This window comes from Pinus tabuliformis, chromosome 3_2 (assembly GCF_031772625.1).
Source record: "Pinus tabuliformis cultivar Carrire ecotype Pingquan chromosome 3_2, CPIR1, whole genome shotgun sequence".
In the NCBI taxonomy this organism is placed as follows: domain Eukaryota; kingdom Viridiplantae; phylum Streptophyta; class Pinopsida; order Pinales; family Pinaceae; genus Pinus; species Pinus tabuliformis.
In genome coordinates, this window is record NC_142302.1 from 262465317 (window position 1) to 262482089 (window position 16773).

At 38.0% G+C, this 16773-nt stretch overlaps 1 pseudogene; it reads right to left on the reverse strand.

The window, feature by feature from the left end:
- LOC149180666 (putative purine permease 5 pseudogene) overlaps window positions 1–13614 on the reverse strand; it is a 68790-nt pseudogene extending 55176 nt beyond the window's left edge.
- Window positions 13615–16773: the final 3159 nt, after the last annotated feature.

Consider the following 16773-nt stretch of genomic DNA (forward strand, 5'->3'; position numbering starts at 1 on the left):
GCTAAAGAAGGAAAGTGAGGTAATGTGGTCTTTAGAGGCTAAGAAATTATTTCATGTAGTAAAATTTTTATTATCCATTGCTCATATTTTGATTAGTCCATTTTATACTTCATATTTCATTATCTTTTCATTTACCTCTAAGCACACATTAGCAACAGTCCTAATGCAAAAGAAAGATCATAAAAATGAGCAGCCTATAGCATTCTTCAGTTGCACTATAAGAGATGTAGCACTAAGATACAAAATCATTGAGAAACAGGCCTTGGCGTTGGTGAAAGCTCTCAAATATTTTTGAGTTTATATTCTGCATTCTCACACCATTCCTTGTGTTCCCATTGTAGCAGTGACATAAATTCTTGTGCAAAAAGATCCTGAAGGCAGAAGGGGAAAATAGATTGCAACCATGCTAGAGTATGATTTAGAGATAAAGCCCACAAAGCTCATCAAGGGACAAGGTTTGGCTAATCTTATGGAAAAATCTAATCTACATGCACTAGACATCAATTTGATTACAACACTTTCTGAAGAAGAGGAAGAAGAAGACCCATAATTATAGGTGTCCTACATGTTCATCTCATCTCCATGGTATTTCGATATTGCTTATTTCTTGTAGCATTTAAATCCTCCACTAGAATTTCCAAAGGTAAAGCTAGATTCTTAAAGTTGAAAACTTCAAAGTATTGTATTCTTGATGGTGTTTTATACTGGAAAGACCCTGGCGGTGTATTGTTGAAAATGAAGCAAAGGATGTGATGAAAGATTTTCACAAAGGAGACTATGGTGGCCATCAATTTTGGAAGACTACAACAAATAAGATATTAAGGGCTGGTTTTTGTTGGCCTACTCTTTTTTCTTATGTATATAAAACAATGATGAGCTATCATGAATGTCAGATTCTCCAAGGAAAAAGAAAACTTTTTCCATTACCCATGCAGCCCATCTCAATTACAACTCCATTTCAGCAATGGGGTCCTGACTTCATTGGCGAGATCCATCCTTCATCATCAACACAACCCAAATGGATTTTGACAGCCATGAATTACTTCAAAAAATGGATTGAGGTAATCCCAACCAGGCAAGCTACTGATTCTGTTATCATTCAATTTATTGAGTCTAATATCTTGTCTAGATTTGGCTGCCCACAGAAAATAATCACTGATAATGTTGCTGCCTTCAAGTAAAAAAGAATGGTGGAGTTTTGTGCTAAGTAACATATTGTATTAGGACATTCCACTACTTATCATCCATAAGGGAATGGTCTGGCTGAATCTTCCAACAAATCTTTGATTAACATCATCAAGAAGGTTTTAGAAGTGAACAAGAAGAACTAACACAAAAAGCTCATTAATGCTTTATGGGTGGACAGAGTCAGTACTAAGAAATCAATAGGTATGTCTCCTTTTCAGTTGGTGTACAAGATTGACACAGTTTTTCCTTCATCTCTTACTGTCCCGTCATGAAAATTCTGCAAGAATTGGACAACGAAACCAATGATATGCAAAGAAGGATAAATAAGATGATCCATCTATATCAGACTAGAGAGGAATTTATTAAAAACACCTCTAAAATTCAGGAGAGGATTAAAATATCTATAATTGCAAGACCAAGGAAGACAATTTCAACTTGGGAGATGTGGTTCTTCGGTGGGATGCTAGAAATGAAGAAAAAGGAAAACATGGAAAATTTGAAAACTTATGGAAGGGACCCTACAAAATTTCTGCTTTAAGAGGGAAGAATGCTTTCCTATTGGAGGAAATAAATGGAGAATATTATTTCGGAGGAGTGATCAATGGTAGGCTTCTCAACCACTACCATGTTTGAAAAATGTTCTGAAATTTCATCACCATTGTATATACTGGTATGATTTTTATGTTCAAATATATAAGTCACTATCATAGGAGTTTGAAACCCGAAGAGAAGGCCCTAAGGCTTCTTTGGTCAGCCGCTTTCTTTGTTTTACTTTTACAGTCCTATCATGTCAAAAATTCAGTCAGTTTTGAGTCAAAGTTCGGTTTTCTGCATGTTTACTCCATTTCCTAATGAATAAGGCTACTTGGTCTACGGTGTTCATGACACCTCCAAGAAGTTGTCATCCCCAGCTGGAGCCAATGTTAGTATCAATCTTGTTTGGTTGTCACTAGTGATCAAATATTATTTTACCAAGTCTTTCAGGAGTCTCAAGGTCAAATTTTACCATGTCACTAGGTTTACAAAGTAAAATTTGGTCACTGGTTAATTGGTCTAGGAATCATTATATTCTTTTGGGAAAGTCACACATGCTGGTAACCTACCTCATTTAGATGAAGGTGTCATAATAAAAAGAATATTTTCATTATATTAGTCATCATCATCATTCCATTCAGTTGCAGGGCTTCAGTAAGTCATTAGGGTTTCAAGGTCCATCATCATCATGTGTAAATCCAACATTAAATAAATCATGACAAGCAGTCCTTTGGCATTAACTTAATGAATTTCCACAAGTTATTCATGATTTTAGTTTCAAAGGTTCCAGGAGAAGAATCTTCAGTGTTCCAAAAATAAAAGTGCAGCTCAGGTTGCAGCTCTCCAAGGTGACTTAGTCTTAAAGGTGAAAAACCAGTTTTTTAAAAAAGGTTTGTGGGGCCCATTTCTTTTCAAAAGGGAAAATAACTTGCCTATATAAACCCAAAAAGCCCCAAACTCACTTCATTTTCCTTTTGTTCTCCTTTGTGCATCGAGTTCTCTCTTCCATTGGCAAGAAAAACTCGGGTTTTAGGCAAATTTACCAAAAAATTGAAGGCGTCTTGCTTCCAGAGACCACGCTGCACTTTTGAGGCTGGCGCTGCAGTTCTAGAAACTGCACTGCGCTTCCAGAAATTGCGCTACACTTGTGCCAGAGCAACTCAAAATCGTCCAGAAATCACACAAATTAAAATTTCAAGCTTGAATTTTTTTTTCTTGCTAACCTAGACTCCTCTACAAGTAAGTACATCACATCACTTACTTTTTTTAGCAAGATGGATTCAAGCTTATGATTTCTTCATCTAGGGTTTTTAGTGAATTTATCATGAAATGAGCTAGGGTTGACGATGGCTAGTTTAGTTTTCATATGTTAAACATGTTAAACTTTCATCCTACACCTCTACACACGTTTAAAATACATTATGAACCACCAAACCAACTAAAAATCACCAAATTACTTCACCAAAAATTAAACCCTAGCTCATTCCTAAGCAGTTTGGATAGTTTTCCTAGAAACTTTGTTTTCCATTTTTTATTTTTTTTAACTGAAACAGTTAATTTTTATTGATAGAAAGTTGATCAGGCAAAGCCTAGACGACCATTACAATTTCCAATAATAACTAAAGCACTCTTTCCACTTAAGGAATGTTTGCCATGATCAGAGGTTCTACATTTATGCTGATCATTCCTTCTTGAAGAGAGCATCCGATATTTGCCAATCTGTCCGCGTCTTTGTTTAATCCTCTAAGAATATGGCATATTTGAGCCGAATGGTGGTCTTTCAAGCTGTTTGTTCAGTGCCAGATCCTTAAGACTTTTATTTTTTACCATTTCTTTTATCAGCAATTCTAAATCGCCTATGATTAGGATTTCATTTGGGTTTTCTTTTCTGGCAATTTGGCAAGCTTTCCAGAGACTAAGAATTTCAGCTTGATTGTTAGTTTTTAGTCCCAGGCCCCAACTGAATTCGTCTTTTTTCCCATTCTGGTAAAAAATCACACCTCCTGCTCCTGACCTCCCTGGGTTGCCTTTTGAGGCTCCATCAAAGAAAATGGTGCATTTATCCTGGGATTTCCACCACTTTTGGAAGTTGTCCTCAGATTCACGGATTTGCCATCTTTCCTTGTGGATTGGGCGCTTAATTGCTGGATGTTTGTCTTTTCCTGTGTATTCTTCCAACCACGCTCTTTCTTCACTTCTTAGGGAGTTGTCTTCCTTTGCTGTATAGTGACTGAGAGTTTCTAAGAGGAGCTTATTTGCCTGTTCCACCACTTTCACTGTTGGTAGCTCATTGTTATTGAAAATAATCTCGTTCCGGGCTAACCAGATTTTCCAGCAAACATATTTAGGAGCAGCTATCCATACTTTGTGCCAAATTGATTTGCTGACAATACAATGGGGATAGCTGGCATTCCAGGATGTAAACATGGAGGCTATCATGCTTTGAGAAGGGGGGCTCACATTCAGTCCGAAGAAGAAGATGGACCATACCTCCTTCGCAAAATCACACACTATGAACATATGATTTGTTGTTTCCAGATCTCTTTTGCAAAGGGCACATCTATGTGGCCCTGCTATACTCCTTTTGCACAAGTTTTCTCCCGTAAGAATTTTGTTGTGAAATAATGTCCAAAAAAAGAAGTTGATTTTAGTGATGCTGAAGCTGTCCCAAATCTGCTTCCACACAAATCCCTGGTATGGTGAATCTTGTTTGCTTTGCATTTGATAATATCCTTGGCTTGCTGTGTACACTCTGTTCTTGCCCCAGCCCCAAATGTCTTCATCATCGATGTGAACTGGAGCTAAATCAGAGATTGCGTCGATGAGAACAGCCAAGTGAGTTTTTAATTGTTCTAGAATTCTGGGGAATTCCATCTCTGCCAATTGCCATTGCTGTCCCATTCTGATAAATCCTCGATTTTCCTGATGCCTTTTGCTCGGAGCCAGTCTCTGATCTCAGCGATCTCCATTTTTTCAATAAGAGGCCGGTGTCCCATTATACATTCTTTCCATAATTTGGTTTTTTTTCCCATTGCCAGGAATGCGATATAAATGGCTTTTGAATAACTCTATACCTTTGATGCACAATTTCCAGGCCTGCGTGCCTTTTGGATGTTTCTCCAGCTTGTAAGTCATGATGGTCTAGTTCTTGAGGTATTTCTTTTTGAAGATCTTGCTTACTGGATGGTTGGGCTCAGCGCAGAGCTGCCATAGCAATTTGCAGCCCAGAGCCAAGTTTGCATGCACGGGATCGCGAATTTGGAGACCTCCTTCTGCCATCGGTCTTTTCACTGTTTCCCAACAGATTAGGTGGAATCGATTGGTGTTCCCTTTCCCACCATTCCACAGAAAGTTGCGTATATATCTGGAAATTTGATCTGAAATGAATTTGGGTGCCATCATAAGAGAAGCTTGAAATATGGGCAGCACCGAGAGGACAAATTTAATTCGCGTGAGTTTTCGGCCTATAGATAACCAAAAGCCTCCCCACGTTGTTATCTTCTTCTTGAATTTTGAGATTACTTCCTCCCACAGGTGATTTCTATTGGAGCCCAACGTTATAGGAAGACCCAAATATTTGATTCTTTCCCATTCTGCGTGCCCTGTGTATCCCAGTTCTTCTTCGATTTTCCCAATTGAGTGTTGGTCTGTATTCCAACCATAGACCGCGATTTTCTTTTCACTTACCAGTGCGCCCGTGATGCTGCAGAATTTCTGTAATATGGTTCTAAAGGCAGTTGCTATTCTTGAAGAGGCCCCCCCCAACAAGAGCGAGTCATCTGCGAATAGTGCATGGTTCACTGATTCTATGCCTTTCTCGATTTTGATCCCTGGTATGCTGCCTTTTTGTTTTTCCATAGTCATCTTTCTACTTAAAGAATCTGCCATTAGGATGTAGGGAAAGGGTGAAAGGGGACAGCCCTGTTTCAAGCCCCTTGTGGCTGAGAAGAAATTTGCAGGTCTACCATTTATCATTGGTGCTATCCATATCTTTTCCAGACATGCTTTGATTAAGTTGATGAAGTCTTGGCTGAAACCAAAAGATGATAGAACCCTGTACAAAAAAGACCTATTAACTCTATCAAAGGCATTACACATATCCAGTTTGATTAGAATACCTTGTTCTTTTCGCATCTGACTGGAGTGCAGAGCTTCCTCGACTTGGATGACATTGTCCAGAATGTGTCGCCCTTTCACAAAACCACCTTGAGCAGGAGAAATTAAGTTTTGAAGTAATGGTTTGATTCTATTTGCCAACAACTTGGCCAGTATCTTGTAGGATGAATTACATAATGAGATAGGTCTGTATCTATCTAATGAACCTGGGTTTGCTTCCTTTGGAATTAGGGCGAGAAAAGTAGAGTTTATGCCGCCTCCGACCTTTTCCTTCCTCATGAAACCCTGAACCATTCTCAGGAGATCATATTTGATTATCTCCCAGCATATTCTATAAAAGTGAATTGAAAATCCATCGGGCCCAGGAGCTTTGTCTGGCTCCATGGACCAAACTATGTTTGATATTTCTTCTTCTGAGACTGGTCTTAGAAGGGTTTCATTGTCATCTGAATTAACTAGCTAGGGAATGTTTGTGAGGAATTCTTCTATATCCTCCTCACTCCCATATTTTCCAGCACTAAGAAGGTTTTGGAAATGCTTAACGGCGACCTCCTTAATTTGTTCAAATCCTCTGCATACCTGTCCACTAGGTGTAGTAATTTCTGCAATGTGATTTCGTGAGAGTCGAGCCCTGTATTTTCTATGGAAGTATGTAGTGTTTTTGTCCCCTGCTTTGAGCCACAAGTTGTGGGACTTTAATCACCAGTATTCTTCCTCATTTCTAAAGGAGTTGTATGCTTTCCTTTGGGCATATTTTTCTTTGTCTAGATCCATGGTTGAAATGTCTTTCTCTTCCAGCCCAAATTGAAGTTCTTCCAACTGTTTTATTGCTTCTTTCCTCTGGCTGGTGGGGGTGTTGGTGACTTTCTTTATCCATTCTTTAAGTTCCTTCTTGGTGTTCTTCATTTTTTGCTCCCATACAAAGCTTGGGGAGCCTAAGACATCTGTTTCCCATGCTGTTTGTACAGTTTCAAGAAAACCCTCTCTTTCAACCCAGAGAGGACTGAATCTGAATGGGAGAGGACCGAGATCTTCTTCCTCCTTTATGCGCAGGAGGATTGGCTTGTGATCCGAAGTTAGTTTAGGAAGGATCTTGGAAAAAAACTATTCTATTGTCCATCATGATTGAGATGCTGGCGAGGAATCTGTCTAGCCTTGCTGAAATATGATGTTCGCCTGTTCTATTATTTGTCCAAGTGTATGCTCCTTTTACCGGCTTAACGTCTACTAAGTCCCATAACTGGTGAGATTTTCCACAGTGGAGAGGAAGGGATCTCTTGTAGAGGATCCGCCTCGCTTTTCTTTAGGGTCTAGGATTATATTCAGGTCTCCTCCTATGAAAATATTCGTAGGACTGCAATGCTCTAAGTAATCTGATAGGGTCTTTGAACACTCTTTTTTTTCCTCATAATGCACCGGGACATACATGTTCAACAAGTCTAGTTTAGCTTTACTTGTTGTGTGCCATAGTTCTATATATATCCAATGTTGGGACTCGTAAAATCTGCCTAGAGTCAATAAGTTTCTAGACCAGAATGTGCCTATTCCTCCAGCTGAGCCTCTTGCACTGATTACCTTCCCCGAATCAAATTTCCATTTGGTATTGCTGGTGTTAAGAAGGATCTCCCCTTCTATTTTGGTCTCTTGGAACATGAGTATGTCTATGGGTTCCATTTTCATTAAATCTTTGATGGCCTCTGCCTTAGTGGGATTTCCCAAACCCCTGCACTTCCAAGAGACCAGATTCATCATTTACAGCTTGTTGGTGTGGGTCCTCCTCCCTTGGGGGCCCTTGGTCTGGTATTCCTTCCAAGTGTCATTTCAATAGTAGCTTGACTTCCGAGGGTTTTTTGCCTTTCTAATTCTTCTTCCCTGGCTTCCTTGTTTGATCTCCTTCCGGCTCTCTTGGATGGCCTTTCAAAGGTCTCATCATCCGAGGAGCCAGCATTTTCTATCTTCTTCTTCTTCTGTTTAATTATATTCGCATATGAAGGGGAAGAGTTATTACTTGGGTTCGGATTTGATGTGTTACCTGGAGCTTGAAAGTTGGTGTTGTTTAGCTGGGGAGGATCTTCTTGTTCTGTCTCCTGAGGCTCTGAGGGAGGTGTGAGAGATTCGAAGGGGTTTTTGTCCTCCACTATGCTGGTGACTTCCTTGTTCCCAGTGTTTTGATGACTTTCAGTTTCTTGCCCTGATTTATTCCCTGTCTCCTTGCCTTTTTTTTGTTGTTCTGCCTATTGTTTGTTGCTTTCTTTACTTGCTTCCATTGCTCTCCTTTTTCTCTCTCTGTAGTTTCCTCATTTTTCTTCTTACAATATCTTGTGAAGTGTCCGTATTCGTGGCATTATCAACATTTGAAGGAAGCTGCTCATAGTCGAGCTCTTGGATATGCGTCCAGTCTACCACCGAGAGCTTAATGGCTTCAGGAAGCCCGATTTCTAGGTCAACCTCTACATAGATTCTCGCGCAGGAGTATTGATCCTTCCTTGGCACCTAATCTATATATCTGCCGAGAGCATTTCCGATGGATTGCAGCGAGTTCTGACTCCAACAATGGAGGGGGAGGTGAGGAAGGTGCACCCAGACTGGCACCGCCGTGGGCACATCTTGAGCTGGATCAAATTCAGGGGACCATTTATTCAAATATAGTCCTTGAGGGCCCATAAAATATGGCCCATTTCTAAAAATCAGGCTTCTATCTTCTACATTTTCGAACACGAACACAAAGAAACCCTTGCCCACGAAATAACTTTTCATTCCTTCTTTGACCAGGGGGGTCCAGTTACATTTTACCCAATCTTCAACGGCTTTCGGGGAGGGCCATAACCCTGTAAACTGGCCAATTGGTCCTCTTTCGGTGAGATTCAGTACTGATCTGCAAGTGTCTTCCACTGGAAAAGACACCGTTGGAATACTTCCCAGTTTTTTGACGAACCTGAGTTGAGGTCTGGAAGGCTGATGTTTTCCTGAAGCTGCAATAAGAGACCTGAACGCTTCTAGTTCAGGAGGAGGTGAAGGAGAGTCTTCGAAACTATCGCCATGTTCCATGGAAAAGGAGGATGCCCACGAGGAGGAAATCAACCATGCTAGGCCGTAAACGAAGCCCCCATGTGAGGGCACTGCAGCCTCTAGCAGAACCGCGAGCCACTGCCAGCCAGCACCGTGCGAGAAAGGGATAAGCACCACCGCAATCTAATGTGAACCCTAGAGGAGTTGCAGAGCTCGAATGAAATCTCGATCACCTTATGCCTCTTTTTGATGCTTTTTTTTCCATTTTTCACAAACACTCCTTTCCTTCATTTCACCTCATTTGAGTTTTATGAGTTGCTCACAATCCATATCCACCTCCTAGAATTTCCCTTGCCATTTTTTCCACTCCACCTATCCATCATTTCATTTTTCACTCATCCCTCACTGTTTTTTCTCATTTTCCTACTGCTAGGGTTTCTGTCATCATGGAAGGAGATTCTTCACCAGAAAGGAAGAAACATCATAAAGGAGGAAACATTCTTAGATACGAACTTGCCAACTGTAATGAAATTAATACATCACCCTTCATCAAGTAGTGTTTTGAAGATGTGAATTGTCTAGATTTTTGCAAAAGGGTGTGTGAAGTAGGTTTCCATGAATAGTTGACAGATTGGGTTGCTACTCATTTGAAAGGAGAAAGTGCCATTATTGTTGGGGTTGAGTTCACATTTTCAGTGGCTTCTATTTCACTTGCTACAGGGATACCAGATCGTGGATGATATTGGTTTAAGGGAATGAACTTAGATCTTGTGCATTATAGGTCCTTCTTGAAAACACCATACAGAGAAACCCATACATATATCATACCTTTTAGGTACCTGTTGGATAAGTATGATCCTTTGATGAAAGTTGTCATGAAATTTTTCACATGTGAAGGAAGGTTTTCTAGATTATATGCCTATCACATCCGACTTCTAATGCATTGTACAACTCAAAAACCTCTCAACATGTGAAACTATCTGTGTAGAAGCCTTGCCAAGATGTCTGAGAAGGTACAGGTGAACAACAAAGAACACTATCCTAGTCTCTTTCATCATAGTCTGATCAAGACTGTAGTGCTCCATCAACTTGTAGAGAAGAACATGACATGGGATTCTTTCTTGGAGACAGCTTTGAAATGGCATGAATCCAATGTTTCAGTACAACATTCAAGCATGCCAACACAGAAAATGGAGATTGGGTCCTCAAGCAAATCAATGGAGATTCCTAAAGCACCTAGACTTGAGGTGACTAGGATGTACAAAAGAGGAAAAAGGCTTGTGTTTACTTCTCATGGTGAGAAAGGGGCCAAGCCTTCTACATCAACAAAACAGGGGTCACCAGTATAGGATAAATATTTGATTGAGCATGAGTTTGAGTTGATAGACTTGGAAGAAGGAAACGAGCCCTCAAGCATGTAGAATATTATCAAATATAAAGACTCTCAGATAAGAGAACTCATGGACAACATGGCAAGGGCAAGGTTTGTCATTTCATTCTTAGAACAAGAAAACAGTCAACTAAAGACAAAAGAAATTATCATGGAAAACAAGCAAGATAAACTATTGCAACAAGCAGGCAAAGGAAAATTAGTTTTGGAGATGAATGAGCCTGAAGGAACTAAAGGACAAGGTAATAAAAAGAGGCTAAGAACTAAAGGGCTTAAGAAGGCATTGAAAGAGGAGGAAAAACACATCTTGTTGGATGAAGAACTAGAGTACATAATCTCCTTAGAGGTTAATGAATACAGGGAGTATTGGCTAGACATGGTTAATGACCACTTGGAGAAGCTTCTAGACAAGGCCAATAGAGACAACCAGCTACTAAGACACATGGCACATCACTACTAGGCCAAGAATATGTTTTGCAATGTCAAGGTCAAACAAGTGGAAAACAAGCTCAAAGAAACCCTAAAGGACCAAAATGAGAAGGGTAACTTAGAGATGATTTATGAAGCATCCATGAGGGCTTAAAATAACTTATTTTATAGTTCATGACCAATTTTGGAGGCATTCTGAACATTTTTGGTTTTTTGGCTATTTTGGTGCCTTATTCAGAAATTTGGCTAAGCGTTGTGCTTTTTCCTGAGCCACTCAAATCACAAATGGTTTGGAGTTCTGGAAAGCCCTTGGAATCATATCAAAGCCCATTTCTTGATATTTTCTAGAGATGGCCCAGATTTTGAGAAAATGAGGAAAAAGTGGTCAAAAATTAGCATTCTGGCCCTCTTTTTGACAGGCGCTGTGCTTTTGGAATGACCTTGGGAGAATGGATTTTTGAAGGCCTTCCCATGGGTTATTTTCACAAATTCAAGGTGTTCTAGAAAATAGAATTGAAACTATAATTGATTGTTCTTTCAAATGTTCATTTGGAACTTAGGAAGACACCTTAAAGTGGGCTTAAAGTCGGTGCTGCACTTCTGCAATTTCCTGTGTTTTTCATTTAAAATTTCACTATGTAAATTTCCTAGTTTTCAGTTTGACTTGTTCAAAGTCAAAACTCTTGATGTTATTGAAGGTATTCCAAGGTTAGATGATGTAAACATAAATAAATGGGTGATAGGTTGTTTTTGTTGTTTAATAGGCCTCATTAAGGAAGAAAAATCCAAAACAATGTCTACAAGAAGTGTTCGTGTTTAACCTTCTCACTCTCAACTGTTGGTTGAGAGAATCTTGGAATCAATTCCACGACCTAGGAATTCGACTCCTGATGGTGGGGAAGTGGTCTAATTGAGTCTATATGTATCATTTCTCTTTTATAGAGAAGAGTTTAGACTTTTGTGGAGGAGGCTTGTATGTTTATGTTCTCTTCAGCTAATATAGGAGCAGTTGCAGCTATTTTTCAGGAACTCTAGTTCAGTGAGTCTATGGTGTTTGTTTACTCTTTCTATAAGTTTATAATGGATAAATCATTTTTATTCACATGATTTTTCGTCTTTCTATGAATTAACTTGTAGTTATATAGACAGGATTCTTGATTTCAAGCTTTGTTTATGTGGAATTCATAGTTGTGTTTATTTTCTTCTAAAGTTAATGAATTCATGATTTCTTATGCTCATTAGTCTCTTCAAAAATCTATAATCTATGCTACATTGACAACATTTTGAGTATACCATAGCCCACTGATACCTAGCTCCTTTCTGTACTTGTCTCTGCATTCCTGGAGCCTAGACCTAATTACTTGCTCTAAACTTTAGTCCAGCAAACCTTAAAATCCTAAATTCACAAATACACAAACAAACATGCATATCTAGCCTAAAACCTATCTCTTTGCATATATTAATTAAAAAATCTTTTGATGGATCCCTCTCTGACTCAGTAGGGCTAGCTACTGAGCTAAAATTGGTTCGAGGTTACCTCTTTCGATCTCCTCCTCAGCCTAGGATATTGTAAGGGCTAACAGAATGAAATGTGACTTGATCAGTGGAGTGAAGAATCGACGGCTTAAAACTTTAGACTTTGAAGAGCAGTTTTGAAGACACTAGGATCACTTGTGAAGTGACCTCGAAGAATTTCTTGTGAAAACTCTTCTGGAGTAGTCCTAGAGCATAAATCCTTACTCTCAAAGCCATTTGAAGACCTTTTGAAGTATTGAAGGCCTTCATGATGCAACCTTGATTAATTTTGGGTAACTTGAAGAGAAGTTGGAGATGATCTTGAGCATACCTTAGAGAGTCATCTAGAAGCCATTGGATGACAACCTTTATGACAAGACAAGGTTATCATTGATGATAATTTGGAGGAGGCATTGTTGAAGCTAGATAGGGATTGTTGAAGAAGATATTGGGAGCCATGAAGAATCATTAAACCTATATTAATGAATTGAAGCTGAGGGTTGGAGCCCTGGAGGTAGGAGCCTCATAGAGACAAGGTTGGTGCCTTGGAAGATAGGGTTGGTGCCCAAGAGGATAGGAGTCCTCAAGGGACCAGGTTGGAGCCTGTACCAGAGATAGGGTTGGAGTCCTAGAGGTTGGTGCCTCAAAGTGACAAGGTTGGAGCCTTGGAAAGTCCTAGTCAGTGCTTGGAAAACTATAGGTTGGAGGTTGGGAGATTGAAGATTGGTGTCTTCATCTAGGGTTTGATCCCTACACATTATTTTATTGAATTGATTGCAAAGAAGAGATTAATAAAATTATTTATTCTTATTGTTCGTTTTGTGTTCTAATTATAAGTGATCTAATTGGTAAAAATAACAATTGAAAAGAAATACTTATTCACCTCCCCCTCTTAGTATTTCCAATAATGAAGAGCCTAAAATGTCCCATATGAAGCCAACAACATATTGGTGATGGCTTACACCAATTGGATTATTAGAGTTTTAGTTTATGCCTATAATCACAACTGTTGTAGTTATAATCACTATTGAATTCAAAGTGGAAGTACTCAGCTTCTTTCCCACAATGAAAAAATCAAATATGGTAGTAAATGTGAGTGATTATGAAGCAAGAAGAGAAGCAGTTCATGTAGGAAAAAATGAATAAGCCCATGCATACATTAGGTTTTCAATAGCACTGAACAAGCCAAGTAAAACATATCACATAACGAGTTTCCAACTAAGTGGTGTATGTGAAATTCCTTTATGAAAATAAAATGCAAGTAGAAAAACAGTTGTTAGAGGCAAGCTTGCTACTACTATCCATAACAACAACCACCTACTCTTTCCACCATCAACATAGTATAGATGAGAAATGATGTTAGAATCTGGAAAAGAAAAAAACATTGCAGAGCTTCTTAGGACAAAGAGCAACCAGTGAATAAGAGTTTTCATTTCAAAAAACTAGCCCAACCTGGAATAAGTCAAGCAAATTTATGAAAATCCAAAGAACATTCTTGGTTCTTGATACATATTGTACTCATAGTCGAGGGTCTACATCCAAAGCTCATATTGATAATATATCTCGATAGCCACTGGAAACAACTCTAAATGTTCATGTATACACAAATTATAGTGTAGGAGATGTCCCTTGCCTATTTGTTCACATATAAGGATTTGACATAATGTCCAAGATCATTCTCCATTGTTTCTAGAGTCTCTTCATCCAATATCTCCTATGGAAATGAATACATGTGAACCCATATCAAGGAACTTTTGAAATATTCTTTATTTGGAACAAACCACTCCATCCATAAGTGGAGGTAAAGTCTTGTTGAATTGAATAAATAAGGTCCATTCTTGAACACATGGTTTATGTCTACAAAATATGTAAAAAATGATTGTAAAAAACAATTTTGCACCTAATTCTAGTTTTGTTTACCCTTGTAGCTTCCATTTAAGTGGGATCTAATGGGTTAGGATTTTTCAAATGGAAATATGCCTAAAATATTATCTATGAGGATGTGATCCTTTGTAAACTAAATATAGCCACCAATGTAACTAGAGATGATTTCAAATTTTGGATCAACCACTTCCTTTGCAAGGAAACTACCAAGGTTGTGCCTCACTAAGGGATGAGATGGTTGTTGGAGTTTTTTCTGATTGCCATTAAGGTTTTTCTTAGCATTGGGCAGCTCGGTACCATATGATTTCCTTGATTATTCAATACATCAACAACTTAATAGTAAGAGGAATTTTTCCCTCCACTAGAATTTGCCATGGGAAGAGTGGTGGATGGAAAATTAATGATTCAAAAGCTAGGGTTTGGACATGACTATCAATACAAAATATTTTAGTCATATGGAATAAACCATTTCTAGAAAGAATTATCATTTTTATATTCCAATTAGTTAGTTAAGTTTTCTTCCAAGATACTATTGAATGTTGTGAACTTCTTGAACAAGTTAATGTCTATTTTTGCAAGAAAAATCCTAGTTACATTGCTCTCTGGTAAGAGTCCTCTAGTCCTTTCTTTTCACTATCAACCAAAAATATTTGAAATACGATAAATGTTTTATATAACTTTTGTATGAATTATAATCGTAACAAGAACATTCTCAAGAAGAGGAAAGGAAAAATAGTCAAATCTCTCAAGCTCAAGCATAAAAAGAAGTAGATGAGGAATGAAGACCATAGATATAGATAATTTAGTGAGGAATATAATCCAAATACATCCTTCTATTAAAAAACCACCTAGAAAACATGATTAAACAATTGTGTAGATTGGAAAGAGATTTATGAGTACTAATAAAGTGGTAATTTTGAAGAAGAATATGAGACAAACATGGAATATTTTAAATACACAAAAAAATCAAGCCTACATATGGTAAATCATAGGCTAGTTATCCTTTCATATTATGACATGGTATGATAAAATCTTTCTCATATTGATACTAGAGCTTGTAAAATTGTAAATCCCAAAAAAATCATAATAGGTTCCTTCATACCATATGACATTGGAAAAATGTATAAACTACATTCCCCATAAGTTTCTTTAGACAGAAAATTTGTACACCAGTTTAAGGAAAACAAGATGAAAACAAAGAAAAGAGAAATGGTAAACCTGATATGATCTAGGTGGATATTGGAAACCAACCACCTCTTCCACTAAATCAATAATTCTCTATATTCTTAGCATTTTCCTATGGTTTTTTGGGTCCCAAACATCAGGGGCTCTTTTGAGGCTCTAAATGATGTTTTTGGGCCATTAAAGATGCTTGTAGTTTCTATGGCATGCCCCAACCCTTGTTAAAAGTTACAATAATCACATATTTATTTCCAATGAGTTAATGTATACCCTAAATAGAGATTGTATGCAAACATTGTGCCCCCAAGGCATTAATGCACCAACTAACCACCTTGAGGCAACAAACCTTTTGGAGCTTCATCTTCTAGGGTTAGAGTTTTATACCTATAGGTTTATTTATTTATGTTAAAAGGCAATTATTTTGGCCTCTTGCAATAGATTTTTTGAATGCATGTTGCTGATCTCACTCTCTTCATAGAAAACTATCTCCATTCTAGCCTATTTGTGTTTTACAGTATTATGTTATTCTATCTATTAACAGCAGTTGAGTTTTCACTATATTATTGTTCTCTATATTATATTCTTATGTGCATGTGTTTCATTTTTTTCCTATTTTTCATTTCATTACTTATACAAATTGGATCATTGGTATCAAAACAATCTTCTCTTGTTGTTTCTCGACACATGTTCCTGATGAGTTTAAGGTCTAGAGAGTTGGGTCTCGAGCTAGTTTCACTTGGGGATGATTTCTTTGCCAATTCAAGTAGATTTCCATGGTGGAAAAAAAGAGATATGACAAAGTAGGATATATTATCAATTTGTGGATTAAGGAATCACTTAAATGATAGAGGAATGATATGATGAGAAATTTCAATAAAAACCATCGACAATTGCTAATAACAGTTGAGCTACCTTCAAGAAGTTGTAGTTTCAAAGGTGTGACACCCTTCAAGGTACAATTTAACTTTGGTATTACCTTATTTGAAGGTGAAATAGATTTATATGCTTTAGATAAATGGTTAAATTTTTCGGACGAATATTATTTTATCCAAAAAAAATGACAATGAAAATATCACCTTCACACTCCTTAAAGCCCTTCCCCTTGTCAAATATTGTTAAAATTGGAAACTAGGGCCAAAATCCATGTGGGTCATATTATTCATGGCTGATAATACTTTTATTAGATTCCTCTCGTCGAGAGGTGTAGGATTGATCTAAAGATCATCCAATTCCGATAAGTATTTATGGAGATATGAATTTATTTTGATTATGGAATAATTATCAACTCGACCTAGAACTCATGTAGGCTCAGAAGCCCAACAGTCGCATCTATTCAATCATCAAAAGTTGTGTATAAATACAAGAGGCCTTTTCCTCATTTGGACTCACTCAACTCATCACATCCCTCTCTCTCTCCTGTGCAGAAAAGAGGCTCTTCTCCTATTGTGCAGAAAGAGACTCTTCTCTCACACGTGTGGAAGGAATGTGCAAAATTTAGGGCTGCAACTGCAGAACCAAAGTTTGAC